At 38.9% G+C, this 18,305-nt stretch overlaps 1 non-coding gene across 1 annotated transcript; it reads right to left on the bottom strand.

Annotated features, from left to right (window-relative positions):
* Nucleotides 1–7,438: 7,438 nt before the first annotated feature.
* Trnat-ugu lies at nt 7,439–7,513 on the bottom strand. Its single transcript has one exon. It is a non-coding gene; the product is annotated as a tRNA-Thr (tRNA).
* Between the last annotated feature and the right edge of the window lie 10,792 nt (nt 7,514–18,305).

The raw sequence follows: 18,305 nt of genomic DNA, 5'->3' as shown, positions 1-18,305 counted from the left end.
GCACAGTTTATGGTAAATTAATGATTCTTGTTGCACTAACAAGGGTAAATATTGTGATGTACTTGTAGGCATTATTAGTTATTATAATTGCTTACATGTATCTGAAATTTGCAAAAGCCATCATACTGAAGACTATATGCAAATAAATAATTAAATGTTATCAATGAAATACACTTACCAAGTAGGCTCAGATCATATCAGAATAGCACTGACTCACTGAATCATAGACAATGCCTTGATTACAAAGGTCCCGAGTTTGAGTCTCGATCCGGCACACAGTTTTAATCTGCCAGGAAGTTTCATATCAGCGCACACTCCGCTGCAGAGTGAAAACCTCATTCTGAAAACATCCCCCAGGCTGTGGCTAAGCCATGTCTCCACAATATCCTTTCTTCCAGGAGTGATCGTTCTGCAAGGTTTGCAGGAGTGCTTCTGTGAAGTTTGGTAGGTAGGAGATGAGGTACTGGCAGAAATGAAGCTGTGAGGACGGGGCGTGAGTCATGCTTGGGTAGCTCAGATGGTAGAGCACTTGCCCGCAAAAGGCAAAGGTCCTGAGTTTGAGTCTCGGTCGGGCAAGAAAGTTTTAATCTTGCAGAAGACCTGCTTTCTAAAATGATCCAATTCACATTTTTTGGAATGTGAACACTTTTTCTGTTTCTTGAGTGCTTGGTTTCCCCCCGCACAGTCATCCCACTCTGCAACTACAGTTTAGAGAGTTCATAGTGTTACTGTGCACAGAAGCTCTTTGTGTATTGTGATAGCTGCTTCATTTTGAACATAATGGAGCTGAATTTCTTACAGGCTGAATTAATATGCTGTTTTCATTTCAGCTTATTATCCATGTCAATGGTTAAGAATCTAGTGGAATCTACTTCTTCTAGCCTTTTTCATCCACCTCTAAGTCCATGTGCTCTGACTTATCTTTCTTTCTGAACCCTGCAGATTGTCCAGTTTTAAACCAGTTTATTTTCCATGGGCCATTAGGCTGTTACACTTACAGAAATATATGCTCTTCCACATTTTGGTCACTGCTCAGTAGTGTCATGTCATTCACATACAATATATTCTTCCTCGAACAGTCCATGGATGTACTGCTGGTCCATAGTGTTCAACGGGCACAATATTTCGGCAATCAGACATGTTGCCATCGTCAGGTGCATCAGTGCACCTGATGTTGATGACATGTCTGATCACCGAAATATTGTGCCCGGACACACCTGATGATGGTGACATGTCTGACTGCCGAAATATTGTGCCCGTTGGACGCTATGGACCGGCAGTACACCCATGGACTGTTCGAGCAAGAAATACGCTGGGAGAAACTGAAGGATCAAAATATTTTCTTTGCTCTCTCTTCAACAACTGTATCATTTATGAACAGATTAAACAGTAATCAACCTGTTTCTGACTGGCATGTGTTCCTTTACATACATACTGTTTGCTGTTGTACAAGTATGACTGTATCCACTCTCCTGCTTGCCTTGAATGCCACAGCTTTCGAATTGTTGTGTCAGTATTGCTTGTGATGATGATGACAAATGCTATGAAGAGATCCAGAAATGAAGATACAACTTTTCTCATCTAAAGCCCATATACCATTTCCTGTGAGATTGGCAAATGCTGATTCTGTATATTCACCCTTTCTGAAAAGATGCTGTGATGGTACAAGGATGTTGTGTTTGCCAGATAAACAACCAATCTGTTATTCATGAACATCTCCAGCAGTTTTGAGAAAATTGATAGCAGGGAAAGCCATCTGTAGTTGTCAGGTTCATCATTACCCCCTTTCTTGTACTCTAGCATAACCCTGCTTAACTTTAACTTTTCTGGAAAAATTCCATCTCTGTCAGAGCTGTTTGCTACCTTCAGGTATGCTACGACTATTTGTTCACTTATTAGTCGCATTACATGATTCAATATTTCCTTACCACCAGCTGGTTCCTTTCTTGGCCTTTAGTTACTGTATAGTTCATATTTTGTGATATAGTTCATCTTTTGTGACTGGTTTCAGGAACATGATGCTGTATGATTGTGAATGGTTTCAAGAACGTGATGCTGTAGCTTATGATTTTTTGATACCCTAATACCCTTCTTTCATTCTCTACCACATTTATATAATTGCTGTTGAGTATATTTGTTATTTCTTTATCATTTGCAACCATTGTGTTTTCTATCCCTTGACCTGATTTCTGTTTCTTTGTTTGATCCATCTTTTTCCTTTCTTTCAGCATTAACTGTATTCCAAGCTATGTTCATCTTGTTTCTTGAGTTTGGTATGGTGGTGTTAATTGCTCTTACCTTTCTTATTACACTGAAGAGCCAAAGAAACTGGTACACCTGCCTGATATTGTTTAGGGCCCCCGTGAGCATACAGAAGTGCTGCAACACGACATGATATGGACTCGATTAATGTCTGAAGTTGTGCTGGAGAGAACTGACACCATGAATCCTGCAGGGATGTCTATAAATCTGTAAGAAAGTGAGAGGGTGGAGATCTCTTCTGAACAGCACATTGCAAGGCATCTCAGACATGGTCAATAATGTTCGTGTCTGAGGAATTCAGTGGCCCGTGGAAATATTTAAACTCAGAAGACTGTTGCTGGAGCTACTATGTAGCAATTCTGGACAAGTGGGGTGTCGCATTGTGCTACTGGAATTGCCCAAGTCCGTCAGAATGCACAATGTACATGAATGGATGCAGATGATCAGACTAGATGCTTACATACGTGTCACCTGTCAGAGTCGTATCTAGACGTATCATGGGTCCCATATCACTCCAACTGCACACGCCCCACACCATTACAGGTCCTCCACCAGCTTGAACAGTCCCCTGCTGACATGCAGGGTCCATGGATTCTTGAGGTTGTCTCCATACCCGTACACATCCATTCACTCGATACAATTTGAAATAAGACTCATCCAACCAAGCAACATGTTTCCAGTCATTAATAGTCCTATGTCAGTGTTGACAGGCCCAGGAAATGCGTAAAGCTTTGTGTCATGCAGTCATCAAGGGTACACCAGTGGACCTTTGGCTTTGAAAGCCCATATCATTGATGTTTCATTGAGTGGTTTGCATGCTGACACTTGTTGATAGCCTAGCAGTTTGCAGAAGGGTTGCACTTCTGTCACCTTGGACGATTCTCTTCAGTCGTCGTTGGTTCTGTTCTTACAGGATCTTTTTCTGGCCGCAGCGACTTTGGAGATTTGATGTTTTATTGGATGCCTGATATTCATGGTACACTCTTGAAAGAGTTGTATGGAAAAAATCCCCACTTCATTGCTACCTCGGAGATGGTGTGTCCCATCGCTCGTGTGCTGACTATAACACCACGTTCAGACTCACTTAAATCTTGATAAGCTGCCATTGTAGCAGCAGTAACCGATCTAACAACTACGCCAGATACTTGTTGTCATATATAGACATTGCCAATCACAGTGCCATATTCTGCCTGTTTAAATATCTCTGTATTTTAATACGCATGTCTTTAATAAATAATAATAATAATAATAATAATAATATTTATTCAACATCGAATAATCAAATACAATCCCTAGAAATAATACAGTTTCAGGACATCATACAGATTATTCTTCTGAATACATCAGTTTATAAATTACAAACTAAAGATTTGTTTGTATTAATAAATTTTACATTTTGATGCATTTTACATTTGGTAGTATTCAATCACAATATTACAAATGTTGTTGTTATCAACATTGTATTAGTTGTAAGTTACTTAAAACTATGAGTTTGACATACTTATGAAGCACTTTTCATACAGATATAATACTCGTCTAGGGAATAAGAAGGGTTTTCAATTAGAATTCTTTTTAGCTGATCTTTTAATTTGTTAGTGGGAAGGGTTGTGAGACTTTTTGGTAGGGCATTGGCTAGCTTCATCCCAGCATTAATTGCATTTTTTTCATGTAAAGCTGTTCTGTGGCTATCTACATGGTATATGAACTTTTGCCTTGTATCGTACTGGTGCAGGTCACAGTTGAAATTTGGATTTATTGTTTTCACAAGCAATATAACTTTCAATATGTATACACCTATAATGGTAAGCACACCTAATTTTGGGAACAGATTCCGACATGATTCTCGAGGTTTGGCACCACAAATAATTCTGATAGCTTTTTTCTGTAGTATTAATAATGTGCTTAGGTTGGCTTGAGTTGTTGCACCCCATATTTCTACAGCATAGTTTAAATTTGATGAGAATAGGGCATGATAAGCAGTTTTTAGTACACACATGTCCTTACAATATTTGCTAATCATATTTATAGCAAACACATTCTTCGACAGCTTACGTGCTTAGGAATCAATATGCATGTCTCATTTGAGGCTGTCCTGGATTGTAATTCCGAAGAACTTTGTCCATTTTTCCTTTTTTACAATGTCATTTCCAATGGATAATTTCATGTCAAATTCTATTTGTTTCCTTGTGTTAAATTCCATCATTGCAGTCTTTGAAGCACTTACATTTAGATGGCTTTCATTAAAATACTTGACTATTTCAGTAGTTACACTGTTGCACAGCACCTCCAGATGCTCATAGTCTTTGTTTTTACACACTATTGATGTGTCATCTGCATACAATATTTTTGTACAGTTAGGAGAACAATACTGTATATCATTAACATAAATCAAGAAAAGAAGGGGTCTTTGGCACTTTAGTATATATTCCTGTACTTCTCTTGTGATGCTTTATCTTGTCAGCTTCACTCATTCCTCTCAGTTCCTTTAGTTTCCTATGCTGTTCTATTTTACACTGGTAATCCCACAGTGTTTGAACCTGCAGTATTTTCATGTAGCTTTGCTGTAGGGAATGCTACATTAAAATGATATTTAATTGAAGCAATAAATAGATCATATGTTTCATTTGCATTTTATGACTGGGATTTTAGTCCACAATTCTCTACTTAATATTGCTCAACAGATGTTCATATTTTGCCCACTGATGATCCTGACTTCATTGGTTGTTTGTTTTGATTCTGGTATGTCATTTTCCATACCATATGCAAAAGTATATCAGCTGTCCATGATGACCAGCTATTTCTGTTTGAACTGCATATGATTCATATCACATCTACCAATATCAATAATGATATATCTAAAAACAAAGATGATGTGACTTACCAAACGAAAGCGCTGGCAAGTCGATAGACACACAAACAAACACAAACATACACACAAAATTCAAGCTTTCGCAACAAACTGTTGCCTCATCAGGAAAGAGGGAAGGAGAGGGAAAGACGAAAGGATGTGGGTTTTAAGGGAGAGGGTAAGGAGTCATTCCAATCCCGGGAGCGGAAAGACTTACCTTAGGGGGAAAAAAGGACGGTCCGCTTGTGTCTGTATATGCGTGGATGGATATGTGTGTGTGTGCGAGTGTATACCCGTCCTTTTTTCCCCCTAAGGTAAGTCTTTCCGCTCTCGGGATTGGAATGACTCCTTACCCTCTCCCTTAAAACCCACATCCTTTCGTCTTTCCCTCTCCTTCCCTCTTTCCTGATGAGGCAACAGTTTGTTGCGAAAGCTTGAATTTTGTGTGTATGTTTGTGTTTGTTTGTGTGTCTATCGACCTGCCAGCGCTTTCGTTTGGTAAGTCACATCATCTTTGTTTTTAGATATATTTTTTCCACATGGAATGTTTCCCTCTATTATATTAATATCAATAATGACATTGTCAAAAAGTGTCATGACTTTGAAAAGTCACTTTTGTTGGTGCAGAGATTGACACCTCCATACCAGTAATGAAACCTCCACACATATCAGTGCTTCTCTTCAACGGTATTATGAAAAACATAGATTGCTACTCATCATAAAGATGACACATTAACTTACAGACAGGCACAATGAAAAGACTGTTACATACAAGCTTTTGGACAAAGCCTTCTTCAAAAAAGAAAAACACTCACACAATCACAGAAGCAAGCACATCTCATACACACATGACTGCTATCTCTGGCCAAACTGAATTTTTATTTACTGAAGAAGGCTTTGGCCAAAAGCTTACATGTAACAGTCTTTTCGTTGTGCCTGTCTACAACCCAACATATGACTTGTTTCACGGCAAGTAGAACTATACCCTTTTCGTAATATTGTTGATATTCCAACCTGTACTTTTCATTGTTCAATGTTTCTCTTTATATTAACTTGTAATAAGTTATCATTTTTTCCCAAGGAGGTGCAGATCTCACCTGGTAATATGTATACCAAAATCCTCATGTGTCATTACACAAGTAGTTTCAAAGTCTTTTACTTTCAGTGTGGGTGATGTCACACCTTTACTGTTTTTTTAGGAGCTTTCCTGTCTTGACATATACAGAAACTCCGCCACCTTAGTGTTTTGATCTATATAAGCAACTGGATAATTTATCCATTTATTGTCAGATTACCTTTCTGATCTTCAGTTAACACATGCTCATTGATGCATATGTCTGGTTGCAGTTCACTTAGGAATTTATAAGCTTCCAATTTCTTGTTAACAATAATTGATTATTCTTATGTAGTGCTTTTATGTAATTTGCCTTTTGCTGACTTACATGTTGTAGACTGTGTTCTGATAGCTTATTTTATAATTCGTGCTTTTTTGGATGGTGCAAGGCCATAAAAATCATCTGTGCTGCTCTCATGAGTGAATTTCCACTTGCAGGTTACAAACCATTGCTGTATTTACTTGTGGATGTTTTAGTTGCACTGCTTCCTTCACCGTGTTCTTACTAGCCACAACCAATTTCTAATTTGTGATTGCCTGATGTGTTCAGTGGAGTACTAGAATGCGAGAGGGATGTTACTGTTATATAGTTGTTATCCCACAATACATGAATAATTAGTACTTGTCTTTAATCTTCCACTTACAAGAGAAAGATTTTGGAATATCTCTGAATCACAATAAAATTCAAATTAAATCTGTTCTATGATAATTAAATGGACACCCTAGCTGCAAACAGGCGTTGATGCACTTCATTGGGGACATGTTGAAAATGTGTGCCCCGACCGGGACTCGAACCCGGGATCTCCTGCTCACATGGCAGACGCTCTATCCATCTGAGCCACCGCGGGAACAGAGGATAGTGCGTCTGCAGGGACTTATCCCTTGCACGCTCCCCGTGAGATCCACATTCCCAACATGTCCACACCACTACAATCGTAGTGCGCCTAATAGATGTTTGCCCATCATACTCATTACTTGTGGCAGATTAATCTACCAAGTCCTGTACGAGTTCGGGCACAGCATGTGCATTCACACAAAAAGGTCAATGGCCAGGAAGCCATATTTTAACTATATATGACGGTAGTATCTGTTCCCGAAAGAACAGTTACCGTGGATGACCATGCAGCTTTGCTAGAAATGAAATGATAATTAAATGGACACCCTAGCTGCAAACAGGTGTTGATGTACTTCATTGGGGACATGTTGAAAATGTGTGCCCCGACCGGGACTCGAACCCAGGATCTCCTGCTTACATGGCAGACGCTCAATCCATCTGAGCCACCGCGGGCACAGAGGATAGTGCGTCTGCGGGAACTTATCCCTTGCACACTCCCCGTGAGATCCACATTCCCAACATGTCCACACCACTACATTCGTAGTGCACCTAATAGATGTTTGCCCATCATACTCATTACTCGCGGCAGATTAATCTACCAAGTACTGTACGAGTTCGGGCATAGTGTGTGCGTTCGCACAAGAAGGTCAATGAAGTACATCAACGCCTGTTTGCAGCTAGGGTGTCCATTTAATTATCATTTCATTTCTAGCAAAGCTGCATGGTCATCCACGGTAACTGTTCTTTCGGGAACAGATACTACCGTCATATATAATCTGTTCTATGTCTGTTTGGATCAGCTCACTTTTGCAGACTAATATGCAATTGCTCTCCCCTTCATCTCTGCTCCTTTTGGTTTAAGTGAGTTCATAATTTGCACTTGTCGGATTAGCAAGTTGATTTTATAAGATTTCGTTTGCTCTCCTCCTCCGACACTTTGTTTATGGCTTTAAAAACTTTGTAATTTTGTTGCCCTGTCAAATTTTCTGTCTATACCTCATTTTCTTGACAAGTGGGTAAATATGTTTTTGGCCAGTAACTCCTTTCCTAATGCATTTAAGTGGAGTCCATGAACAGCATGGTATCTTTGCTCTAGGCAGCTTAAGTTGATAAGTTTAGTGATTTTAAAGTGAATGCACATTTTTATAATATGTGGGGTGTTTGCAGTACTGATTTCACATTTTATGCACAACCAAGATGTTAAATCTTATAAGTGTTCCGATGTTAGTACATGGCAAATTGAACTCTTTCTTAAGCTTATTACTACAGCATGTCAAATCTTGTTGATCTGTAAAACAACCGAGAGTAAAATTGAATAGAAGCAGGGATAAAGGATGGATAATTCCTGGGATTAAAGTATCTTGTGCTAAGAGCTGAGGGTTCTGCCTAATTTAGAGAAAAAACCGTATCAGAAGGTTGAAACTCCATTACCACCAGTGTTTTAAAAGCGTTCTGTCTTTTTTTAACAAAGCAAAATACAAGCACTGTGCTCAAAAAATAAAACTAAGAATAAGACAAAAATATTGAAATATTATTAAATAATATGCAAACAAAAATACTTGAAACTGAAACACCAGATGACAGCTCTTGCATAAACAATGACACATGCAAATCACTGTTTACCAAATCCTGTGATTACTTCCTTACAGTGGCAGTAAAAATTGCACTAGATGTAGCTACCTTAAGTCTCCTGGTGTATTAACTGATAATATTCTTGTTATTCTCGCAGGCAAGTTGTACAATTCCCTTGACACAATATATCAGTGGTCCATCTGGCTGCCATCTTCACATGAAACACTGTTTAATAAGCTCTCTGACAAGCTAACACTGATAGCATTCTCACCTGAAGAAGGTGGCTAAATTTTGTTTCAAGATGATTGTATGATCTGGCTCCACACTCAAAAAAAAAACATCGTTGCACTAGATTCATTAAATTTACTCCCGCAGACACAGCATACACCACCGATAGACATTAGCTGAAAAAATGTAACCACTAAGGAGATTACAACATTCATCAGGTCAATAGCAAGGATTAGTTCTGTTGGTTATAATGGTGTTTCTAACAGAATATTGAAGTTTTGTGCTGATTTGATATGGCTATGTTTTGTGTTAATGAATGATCCACAACACTTTCTTACAGGTGGAAATATGCGGTAGCAACAACCATCTATTAAATCACAGATAAAGAAACCACCTCCTTTTATAGAGGTATTTAATTCCATTCAGTCATTAAAAAAAATGAGAAAATGGTCTATGATGGAATAGTGGATCATATATCTGATGAACAGAACTACTTTGTTAGTAGCCTGATTTAGCTATCAAAAGACAGCAATGTTCTATGACACACCGTCTCAAAAGCTTTTATTCTGTTGTCTGTAAGTTACTACGTATCATCCGTGATTTTACCATATAAGGCTACACTCAGACAAATTTATGTTAGATACTAGTGGAGAAACCTGGCATTGCCCATGTATTTGCTCACAGCTCTGCATCCACACCTGTACTGCTCAACATCTGGCCTTGTGCTTAATGTTGATGGTGTCATATTTTCTGAACTAAGTGTCGTACAGTGATATAAAGTTATAGGTACATTCAGTGGTATATGTGAAAAATGTCTGTAAAATGTGTTGCAAATACAATTCGTAGTAAAGAAGTAATAAATTAAAAGGTCATGCCTCTTGTGGTACCTTTACTGCACGAATAGTGGAATAGCAGTAAGCGATGAGCATCTTTCATTTCAATGATTTGTAGGTGCTGTCAGTGAGGGGGGGGGGGGGGGAATTCACCACAGTTTCAAATTACATGTAAAGTTTTGTTTGTGGCAATAGGCTAAGTGCTCTCATTCTCAAATACTACATAAATAAAGTCTGGTAAGTCGCGTATCATGGGCTGCTCTTCTTTACTCTTCATCCTCCTGGTGGGTAGGTGTTTCTTGCCCTCACAGCAGTTGTCACCTGACAGTACGGTATACGTGTGGCAAGTTTGGTTGAAATTGGTCCATCTCATCCTTTCCACTTTCTGCGCCCAGTTCTTCTCGCCTCTCTGTCCCTCCCCTCTTCCTCCCTCTACCTGACCTTGAGCCTTCTTTATTGTTATTGGAAATTCAGATTATGTGGCAGTATTCTAATCATAATCCAAAAACCATAAATACATCTTTTCTGTTTGCTAACAATGTTTCCATATTATACAGGGGTATTCTAAATGATGGACCCATTTTCAATATTTCGTATTTACTCAAGCAATCCAAAATGAACAAGCTTTATACCAATGAAAAGAGGAAGTTTCAAAGTTTCTTTTCATAAGATTTGATATCAATTTAATAAATTTAATAATTTGTAATTACTTAGTTTTTAATATTTATTTAATAATTAGAAATGTTATAAATGTTCAATGTGGCCACTGTTGGCTGCACGGCAAATATTGTCGCGGTAGCCAAACTCGTCCCACACATGCAGGAGCATATCTGCTGTTATTGAGTGCATGGCAGCAATGATCCGGTTCTGCAGATCATTCAGAATGATTGGTAGAGGTGGGACATAAACAGCTTCCTTCACATAACCCCATAAGAAATAGTTGCAGCGTGTGAGGTCAGGAGATCTCAGTGGCCGGAAGTGCAGAGCCGGGTTCTCGAGTCCCCTGTGACCTATCCAGCACTGAGAAAGGGAGTCATTCAAAAAGTCTCGTACATCATGGTGCCAATGGGGTGGAGCTCCATCATGTTGGAAAATGAAGCCCAGGGAATCTTACATAACTTGAGGGAACAGCCATTGTTCCAACACTTTTAGGTATGTGATTTCCATTATGGTTCTTTCAGCAAAGAAAAATGGTGCATAAACCTTTGTACAGGATACGGCACAGAACACGTTGATCTTTGGTGAGTCTCTTTCATTTTGCAATGGTGAATGTGGATTTTCCAAACCCCATATTCGAACATTGAGTCTCTTGACTTTTCTACTAAGGTGAAACATCACTTCATTGCTAAAAATTACACGTTCATCCTCCATCTTTGTTAGCACATAACCACAAAATGCAGAAGCTTCTCTTTGTCATTGGGGTTGAGAGCCTCCACAAGTTATAATTGGTAAGGCTTGTACAGCAAACGCCATTTCAGAACTTTCCATACAGTTTGGGGTATTCCAGGTTCTCAGTTGATTCTATTGGTAGATTTACTGGGACTGTGCACAAAACTTTCTTGAATCTGTTGGACATGATCCTCTGACACATGCGGTCAGCCTGTGCTTTTTCCTTTGCACACAATCCCAGTCTGTTTAAATTGATTGAACTGACGGCTAATGCTTTTGCAAGTTGTTGGTTGAATACCGAATTTGGTATGAAATGCTTGCTTCACAGTCACCATCTCACTCATAACTGACACTGAAACGGAATGAGGGCCCTATTGCCATGCGAACTCTACTGGCCGCTTCTTAAAACATCACCATCCACCCACCAAAAACTTTGGAACTTCCTCTTTTCACTGGTATAAAGCTCGTTCATTTTGGATATGTACTTGAATACATATAAATTTTTGAAAATGGGTCCATGTTTAGAATAACCCCGTTTATTTTACATATGTTAACAATATATGTACACAGCCTATACGTGTCCAAACATTTATTAATTTATCAATCCATCGATTGCATTGTTATTTGGTTCCTCTGTTTCTCACAGTGCTGATTCTCATTTGTTGGGAACTTAAATGTGCTTCATGCTCTTCGTCTGTTTCAGTTTTTTGCTGTTCTTTTTGTTTTTGCTATTTTGCTTCAGAACTGCAAGGTCTCTTCCTCTTTTTGTCTTCCTATCATTGTCTAAAACATAAATCAAATCAACTTTTTATTAATAAATACACTTTACACACTTTTCACACTTTCTTTTTGGTTTATATTCAGCCACTGTAACTCTCTGACTACTCACATTTCACTGTTTGTTTTTATTCACTCAGTGCACTACTTTTTCGGTTCCTCCCTTTTTTGCTGATAAGAATCTGATGTTCAAACCCACGATGGGTCTTGCTTTATATACCCCCTACCACTGGGTATCCTCACCAGTGACAAATGTCAGAACATATGAAAAAGGCTTTGGATGGTCCATAATGTTCCAGAATATTTCACAACATTTAAAAGTGTTCTGTAATGTTCCACAATGATCTGAGATATTCCTGAACATTCCACAACATCCTGGATCATTGTGGAACATTCTGGAATGTTGTTGGGTGCTCTCAAGTACTCTTGAATGTCCTGGAATGTTCTCAAGTACTCTCAAATGTTCTAGAAATTTCTAGAAGGTGAAACTTCCCAGGCCTTATATCTTCAAAGCATGCCCTTCAGGTAAAAACAGCAACTTTCTTCATGGATGGGGGATAGAGGGCTACTACACCATATAACTTCCTTGATCATACTGGGAATTGTTTCTGACTTTTAGCGGCATGCACATTGTACACTTACTTTTATTATATAATGTTTTGTGACTAGGGCCTCCTGTTGGGTAGACTGTTCACCGGATGCAAGTCTTTTGATTTGACACCACTTCGGCGACTTGTGTGTCAATGGGGATGAAATGATGATGATTAAGACAACACAACACCCAGTCCCTGAGCGGAGAAAAACTCCAATCGAACCTGGGCCCTTAGGACTGACATTCTGTTGCACTGACCAATCAGCTAGCAGGGGCGGACATTATACAATATTGATATTGATTAACATATCTATCTTTGAAATTTTCTGGTGAATTAAAACTCTGTGCAAGGCTGGGACTTGGAACTTGGGACTTTTGTCTTTCATGGGTGAATGCTCTATCAACTGAGCTATCCAAGCACAACTCAAGACCCACCCTCACAGCTTTCCTTCCGACAGTACCTCATTTCCTACTTTCCAACTTCACAGAAGTTCTTCTGCATGTCAGCAGGATTAGCACTCCTGGAAGAAAGGATACTGTGGAGACTTGGCTCAGCCACAGTCTGGGTCATTATTCCCAGAAGGCGGAGGAGAAAACTTCAGTGAAGTCTGAGAGGTAGGAGATGAGGTAAAAGGTCTGTCACACAGTTTTAATCTGCCAGGAAGTTTTAAATCAGTTCACGCTCAGCTCAACAATCAAAATTTATTATGGATATTTATCTTTGCCAGAAAAAACTTTTCTTGCTACTGACAGTCTGCATTTAATATCATCTTTACCTCTATCACTGTCAGTCATTTATTTTGCTGCCTGAGGCCCTTCTATTTCTTTTAGCTGCTTGTTTCCTAATCAAATTCCCCAGCATCACCTCACTAATTCAAACACATTTCATTCTCTTTATATTGCTGATCTTCCATGTCATTTACTATCTTAATTTTGACAAAACTTAAAGTTTTCATTTGTACTTCCTGAACTTTATTTCTTTTTTGAGATTTCCACATAATTACATACACCGTTTGCTCTATATGGAGACTAAATGAAATGTTGGATAGGATTAGAACTCTGTGTGACTTCCTCCACAACTACTGCTATCCTTTCATGTCCTTCAGCTCTTATAATTGCAGCCTAGTTTCTGCACAAATTGTAGATAATTTTTTGCACTTCACATTTTATCCTTGCTAATTGCAGAATTTCAAAGAGTGTTCCAGTAGCACTGTCAAAAGTTTTTACTAAACCTTCAAATAGTAAAACTGCAGGTTTGTCTTTATTCAACATATCTTTTAAGGTGACTCATAGGATCAGTATAGCCTTGTATGTTCTTTCATTTCTTCACATGCTAAATTATTCTTTTTCCAGGTTGTCTTCTAAAACCCCTGCATAACCTTATTGAAACTGTCTCTTTTTAATGTTTTATTAAGCATAAGACATTTCCTGCTGGTAACCTGCAAACCATCTGTATGATTATTATATTATTTCCCAAACCACTATTGTGATGCACCATGCAAAGAGCTATTCAACACCATATTCATTAACCCGTGCCTAGAAATTAAATCAATTTTTGTGTACATATTTAGTCACTCCTCCTTTCCTCTTAGTTGTACTACAGCAGCAGTGTGATATTATACATCAGGATATTTGTATTTCATTTCATTTCTTTCAATTTGATGTCATGATAAGCACAACACATATGTTGACATTTCATCTGGCCTACTATTTTTCTGTATAGAAGTAAGAAGTTCATCCTTTTTATTAATGATGCTTCTGATGGAAGATAGGAAATGTACTACGAAAGGTACTACGGAAACAAAGAAAGCTTCATCATAGGTTTAAGAATAGTCGAATCATAGCTGATAAGGAAAAGCTGAACGAAGCGAAAAAGAGCGTAAAGAGAGCAATGAGAGAAGCATTCAACGAATTCGAACATAAAACATTGGCAAACAATCTAAACAAGAACCCTAAAAAGTTTTGCTCATATGTAAAATCGGTAAGCGGATCTAAATCCCCTATTCAGTCACTCGTTGACCACGATGGCACCGAAACAGAGGACGACCGAAGAAAGGCAGAAATACTGAATTCAGTGTTCCGAAACTGTTTCACTGCGGAAAATCGTAACACGGTCCCTGACTTCAGCCGTCGCACGGACGCCAAAATGGAAAATATTGAAATAAACGATATCGGAATTGAAAAACAACTGCTATCACTTAGTAGCGGAAAAGCATCCGGACCAGACGAGATACCCTTAAGATTCTACAGTGATTATGCTAAAGAACTTGCCCCCTTTCTATCAGCAATTTATCGTAGATCGCTGGAAGAACGTAAAGTACCTAGCGACTGGAAGAAAGTGCAGGTCGTTCCCATTTTCAAGAAGGGTCATAAATCAGATGCGAATAATTATAGGCCTATTTCGCTTACGTCAATCTGTTGTAGAATAATGGAACATGTTTTGTGTTCTCGTATTATGACATTCTTAGATAATACAAATCTCCTTCATCATAACCAACATGGATTCCGCAAACAGAGATCATGTGAAACTCAGCTCGCCCTATTTGCCCAAGAAATTCACAGTGCCGTAGACACTGGCGAGCAGATTGATGCCGTATTCCTGGACTTCAGGAAGGCATTTGATACGGTTCCGCACTTACGTTTAGTGAAAAAAATACGAGCTTACGGAATATCGGACCAGGTTTGTGATTGGATTCAGGATTTCCTAGAAGAAAGAACACAACATGTCATTCTTAACGGTTCAAAATCTGCAGATGTAGAGGTAATTTCGGGAGTACCGCAGGGAAGCGTGATAGGACCTTTATTGTTTACAATATACATAAATGACTTAGTTGACAACATCGGTAGCTCCGTGAGGCTATTTGCAGATGACACGGTTGTCTACAAGAAAGTAGCAACATCAGAAGACTCGTACGTACTCCAGGAGGACCTGCAGAGGATTAATGCATGGTGCGACAGCTGGCAGCTTTCCCTAAACGTAGATAAATGTAATATAATGCGCATACATAGGGGCAGAAATCCATTCCAGTACGATTATGCCATAGGTGGTAAATCATTGGAAGCGGTAACGACCGTAAAATACTTAGGAGTTACTATCCGGAGCGATCTGAAGTGGAATGATCACATAAAACAAATAGTGGGAAAAGCAGGCGCCAGGTTGAGATTCATAGGAAGAATTCTAAGAAAATGTGACTCATCGACGAAAGAAGTAGCTTACAAAACGCTTGTTCGTCCGATTCTTGAGTATTGCTCATCAGTATGGGACCCTTACCAGGTTGGATTAATAGAAGAGATAGACATGATCCAGCGAAAAGCAGCGCGATTCGTCATGGGGACATTTAGTCAGCGCGAGAGCGTTACGGAGATGCTGAACAAGCTCCAGTGGTGGACACTTCAAGAAAGGCGTTACGCAATACGGAGAGGTTTATTATCGAAATTACGAGAGAGCACATTCCGGGAAGAGATGGGCAACATATTACTACCGCCCACATATATCTCGCGTAATGATCACAACGAAAAGATCCGAGAAATTAGAGCAAATACAGAGACTTACAAGCAGTCGTTCTTCCCACGCACAATTCGTGAATGGAACAGGGAAGGGGGGATCAGATAGTGGTACAATAAGTACCCTCCGCCACACACCGTAAGGTGGCTCGCGGAGTATAGATGTAGATGTAGATGTAGAATGGTCTTTAAGATCCATGGCTTGTTCCAAGCTGTAGATTTTTTTTTTCTAATAGCTGTTTGTTTTCTACAGTTATGTTCCCCAGCTGAATTTACCTTAAGAAAGGCCAAAGGAACTTACTGGAAATCACTGAGATAGGCTGAAGGCTGCTTGGATCAGACTAGCTACTTCTGGTAATTAGCTGGGCAAATAGTCTCATATCAGAAGGACTGAGGTGCAAACCATATAGTGTATGATGTACTTGAGTGAGGAGAAATGCATGACTAAACCATACGTAGATACAGGCAGGTTACTCCATTCTTGTGATACTAGTCCATGAGAACAGCAAATTATCAACCATCAAGATGAAATTGTTATCAGCAAATACAAAGTCCCAAAGGTGTATGGTGGCCCCATGTAATGCCACTCTGAAACATCACTCCAGCTCCACTAGTGGTACATGTGCGACACAGTGTTGTCTCCAAACACATTGTCTGTAATTATCAGCATACCAACAGATTCAAGTATCATCTGAAAACCATAACCGATGCCAATCCTGGGACGTCCAGTCCATTCTGCATGATTTTTCGCCCATCTGTAATGGAGCCCGTTGTATTGTGGTGTATGATGTCATACTCACTGTTGTCGTCAGGAAAGAATATCCACATCATGCAATCATCTCCTAACAGTTTGATCTGATACACAACATCCTTAAGCGCTCAGCCAAAGGTTCCTTTGACTCAAAAGTCATAGGTATCGATCATCCTGTGCACCTGTCTAATGTGGGCAGCACGTTCTAAGCAAGTCCTCAATGCTACCTGTCAGTTGGAACCAATTCCATGTCCATACCATATCACTTTGATTCCAATGCAAATGTCGAGCAACTTTCCTGGTTAACAAGTGTTCTGCATGTAATGTCATGATGCAGACCTGACCACTGATCGCGATTGTTCTTTGTGGCATGATGGAAGTTCACTCTACTGTTTCACAGACATCTCTAATGCATCCCTACTAGTGCTTTACTTTCAACTGAAATCTATTCATGTGCGGCGTTCTACTTATAGGAAGTGCTCATGGCAAACAACAACAGGGGTGACTTTTTGATTGGTACAGGAAGTCACAACAGCAACAGATCATCACAGCATATTGGGGTGATGGAAAACTTTTGTTCATGTGTGTAGTTTCATATCAAAGAATAACTTTAATTAAATACAAAATGTGTTTAGCTTTAGCAGAATGTTCTTTTGAACAGATCATGACCAGTTTTCTTCCCAATCCTTGTGAAGCTGAGGAAGTACTTGGGCTCTGGTTGTTCCAAAAATGGGACTCAAAAGTTCTTTCCTTTTATATAGAAAGATATAGGGGATAACTAAATTTATTTGGATCACTGCCTCAAAATATGAAATTTTTCATATTCTAGAATCTCCTAACCTGCTGTGTCTTCAATACAATCATTTTTCAGATAAAGATAATAGCTTAGATATTGAAGAATCAGTGATGGGATTATGTGGAACAGCATTTTATGGAATCTTTTAACATGATGAAGAATCTTTGGTAATATAATGAAAGCCTGAGTGAACACACTTGCATGGGCAAACTGTTCAGCTTGGAGGAACTTCTAACAGCAGTCATGAAAAGCGAATTGTTTGGAAACATTAATGTTGCAGTTGTAATTAAATTTCTTCACAGATATGAATCTGAGGTGATCTCAGGTTCTCAAAGTATGAATCAGTGCAAACCTCATTTACTTTGCATCTTAAACAAATCATTAAACATTATACTGGTGGCCTATACAGTTTTTCATTAGAGCCAATTTCTACAACTATTACTCCACTGAACCAATTGCATTTTTCTTTCTTTACCTGTAAATTGGAGGAATGTGATAGATTGGAAAGAAAGGTCTTGGTAATTGCCTTTTCTTTTCTGAGAAATGGTTAAACAAAGGAACAAAGTGGATAGCAGATAGCAGACTGGATCTAAACATGGATGAACTCACAATCAGTGATGGCAATGTCAAGTAGCCATTACGTGCTTCATGATGATTGAAGTGCTTGGATATATTTGTTGTATTTTTGATTTAATGAAATAATACAGATGAGATAATGGAAAGCCACTTCTGGAGCGACTTTTGGCAGGAGGTGAAAGGAAATTTGTTAGAAGCAAAAACTGTAGAACCAACTTTGACTAATAG

The sequence above is a fragment of the Schistocerca americana genome, chromosome 1 (genome assembly GCF_021461395.2).
Source record: "Schistocerca americana isolate TAMUIC-IGC-003095 chromosome 1, iqSchAmer2.1, whole genome shotgun sequence".
NCBI lineage: Eukaryota > Metazoa > Arthropoda > Insecta > Orthoptera > Acrididae > Schistocerca > Schistocerca americana.
The sequence above is the reverse complement of the archived record's forward strand: the minus strand, read 5'-3'. Positions and strand labels throughout refer to the sequence as shown.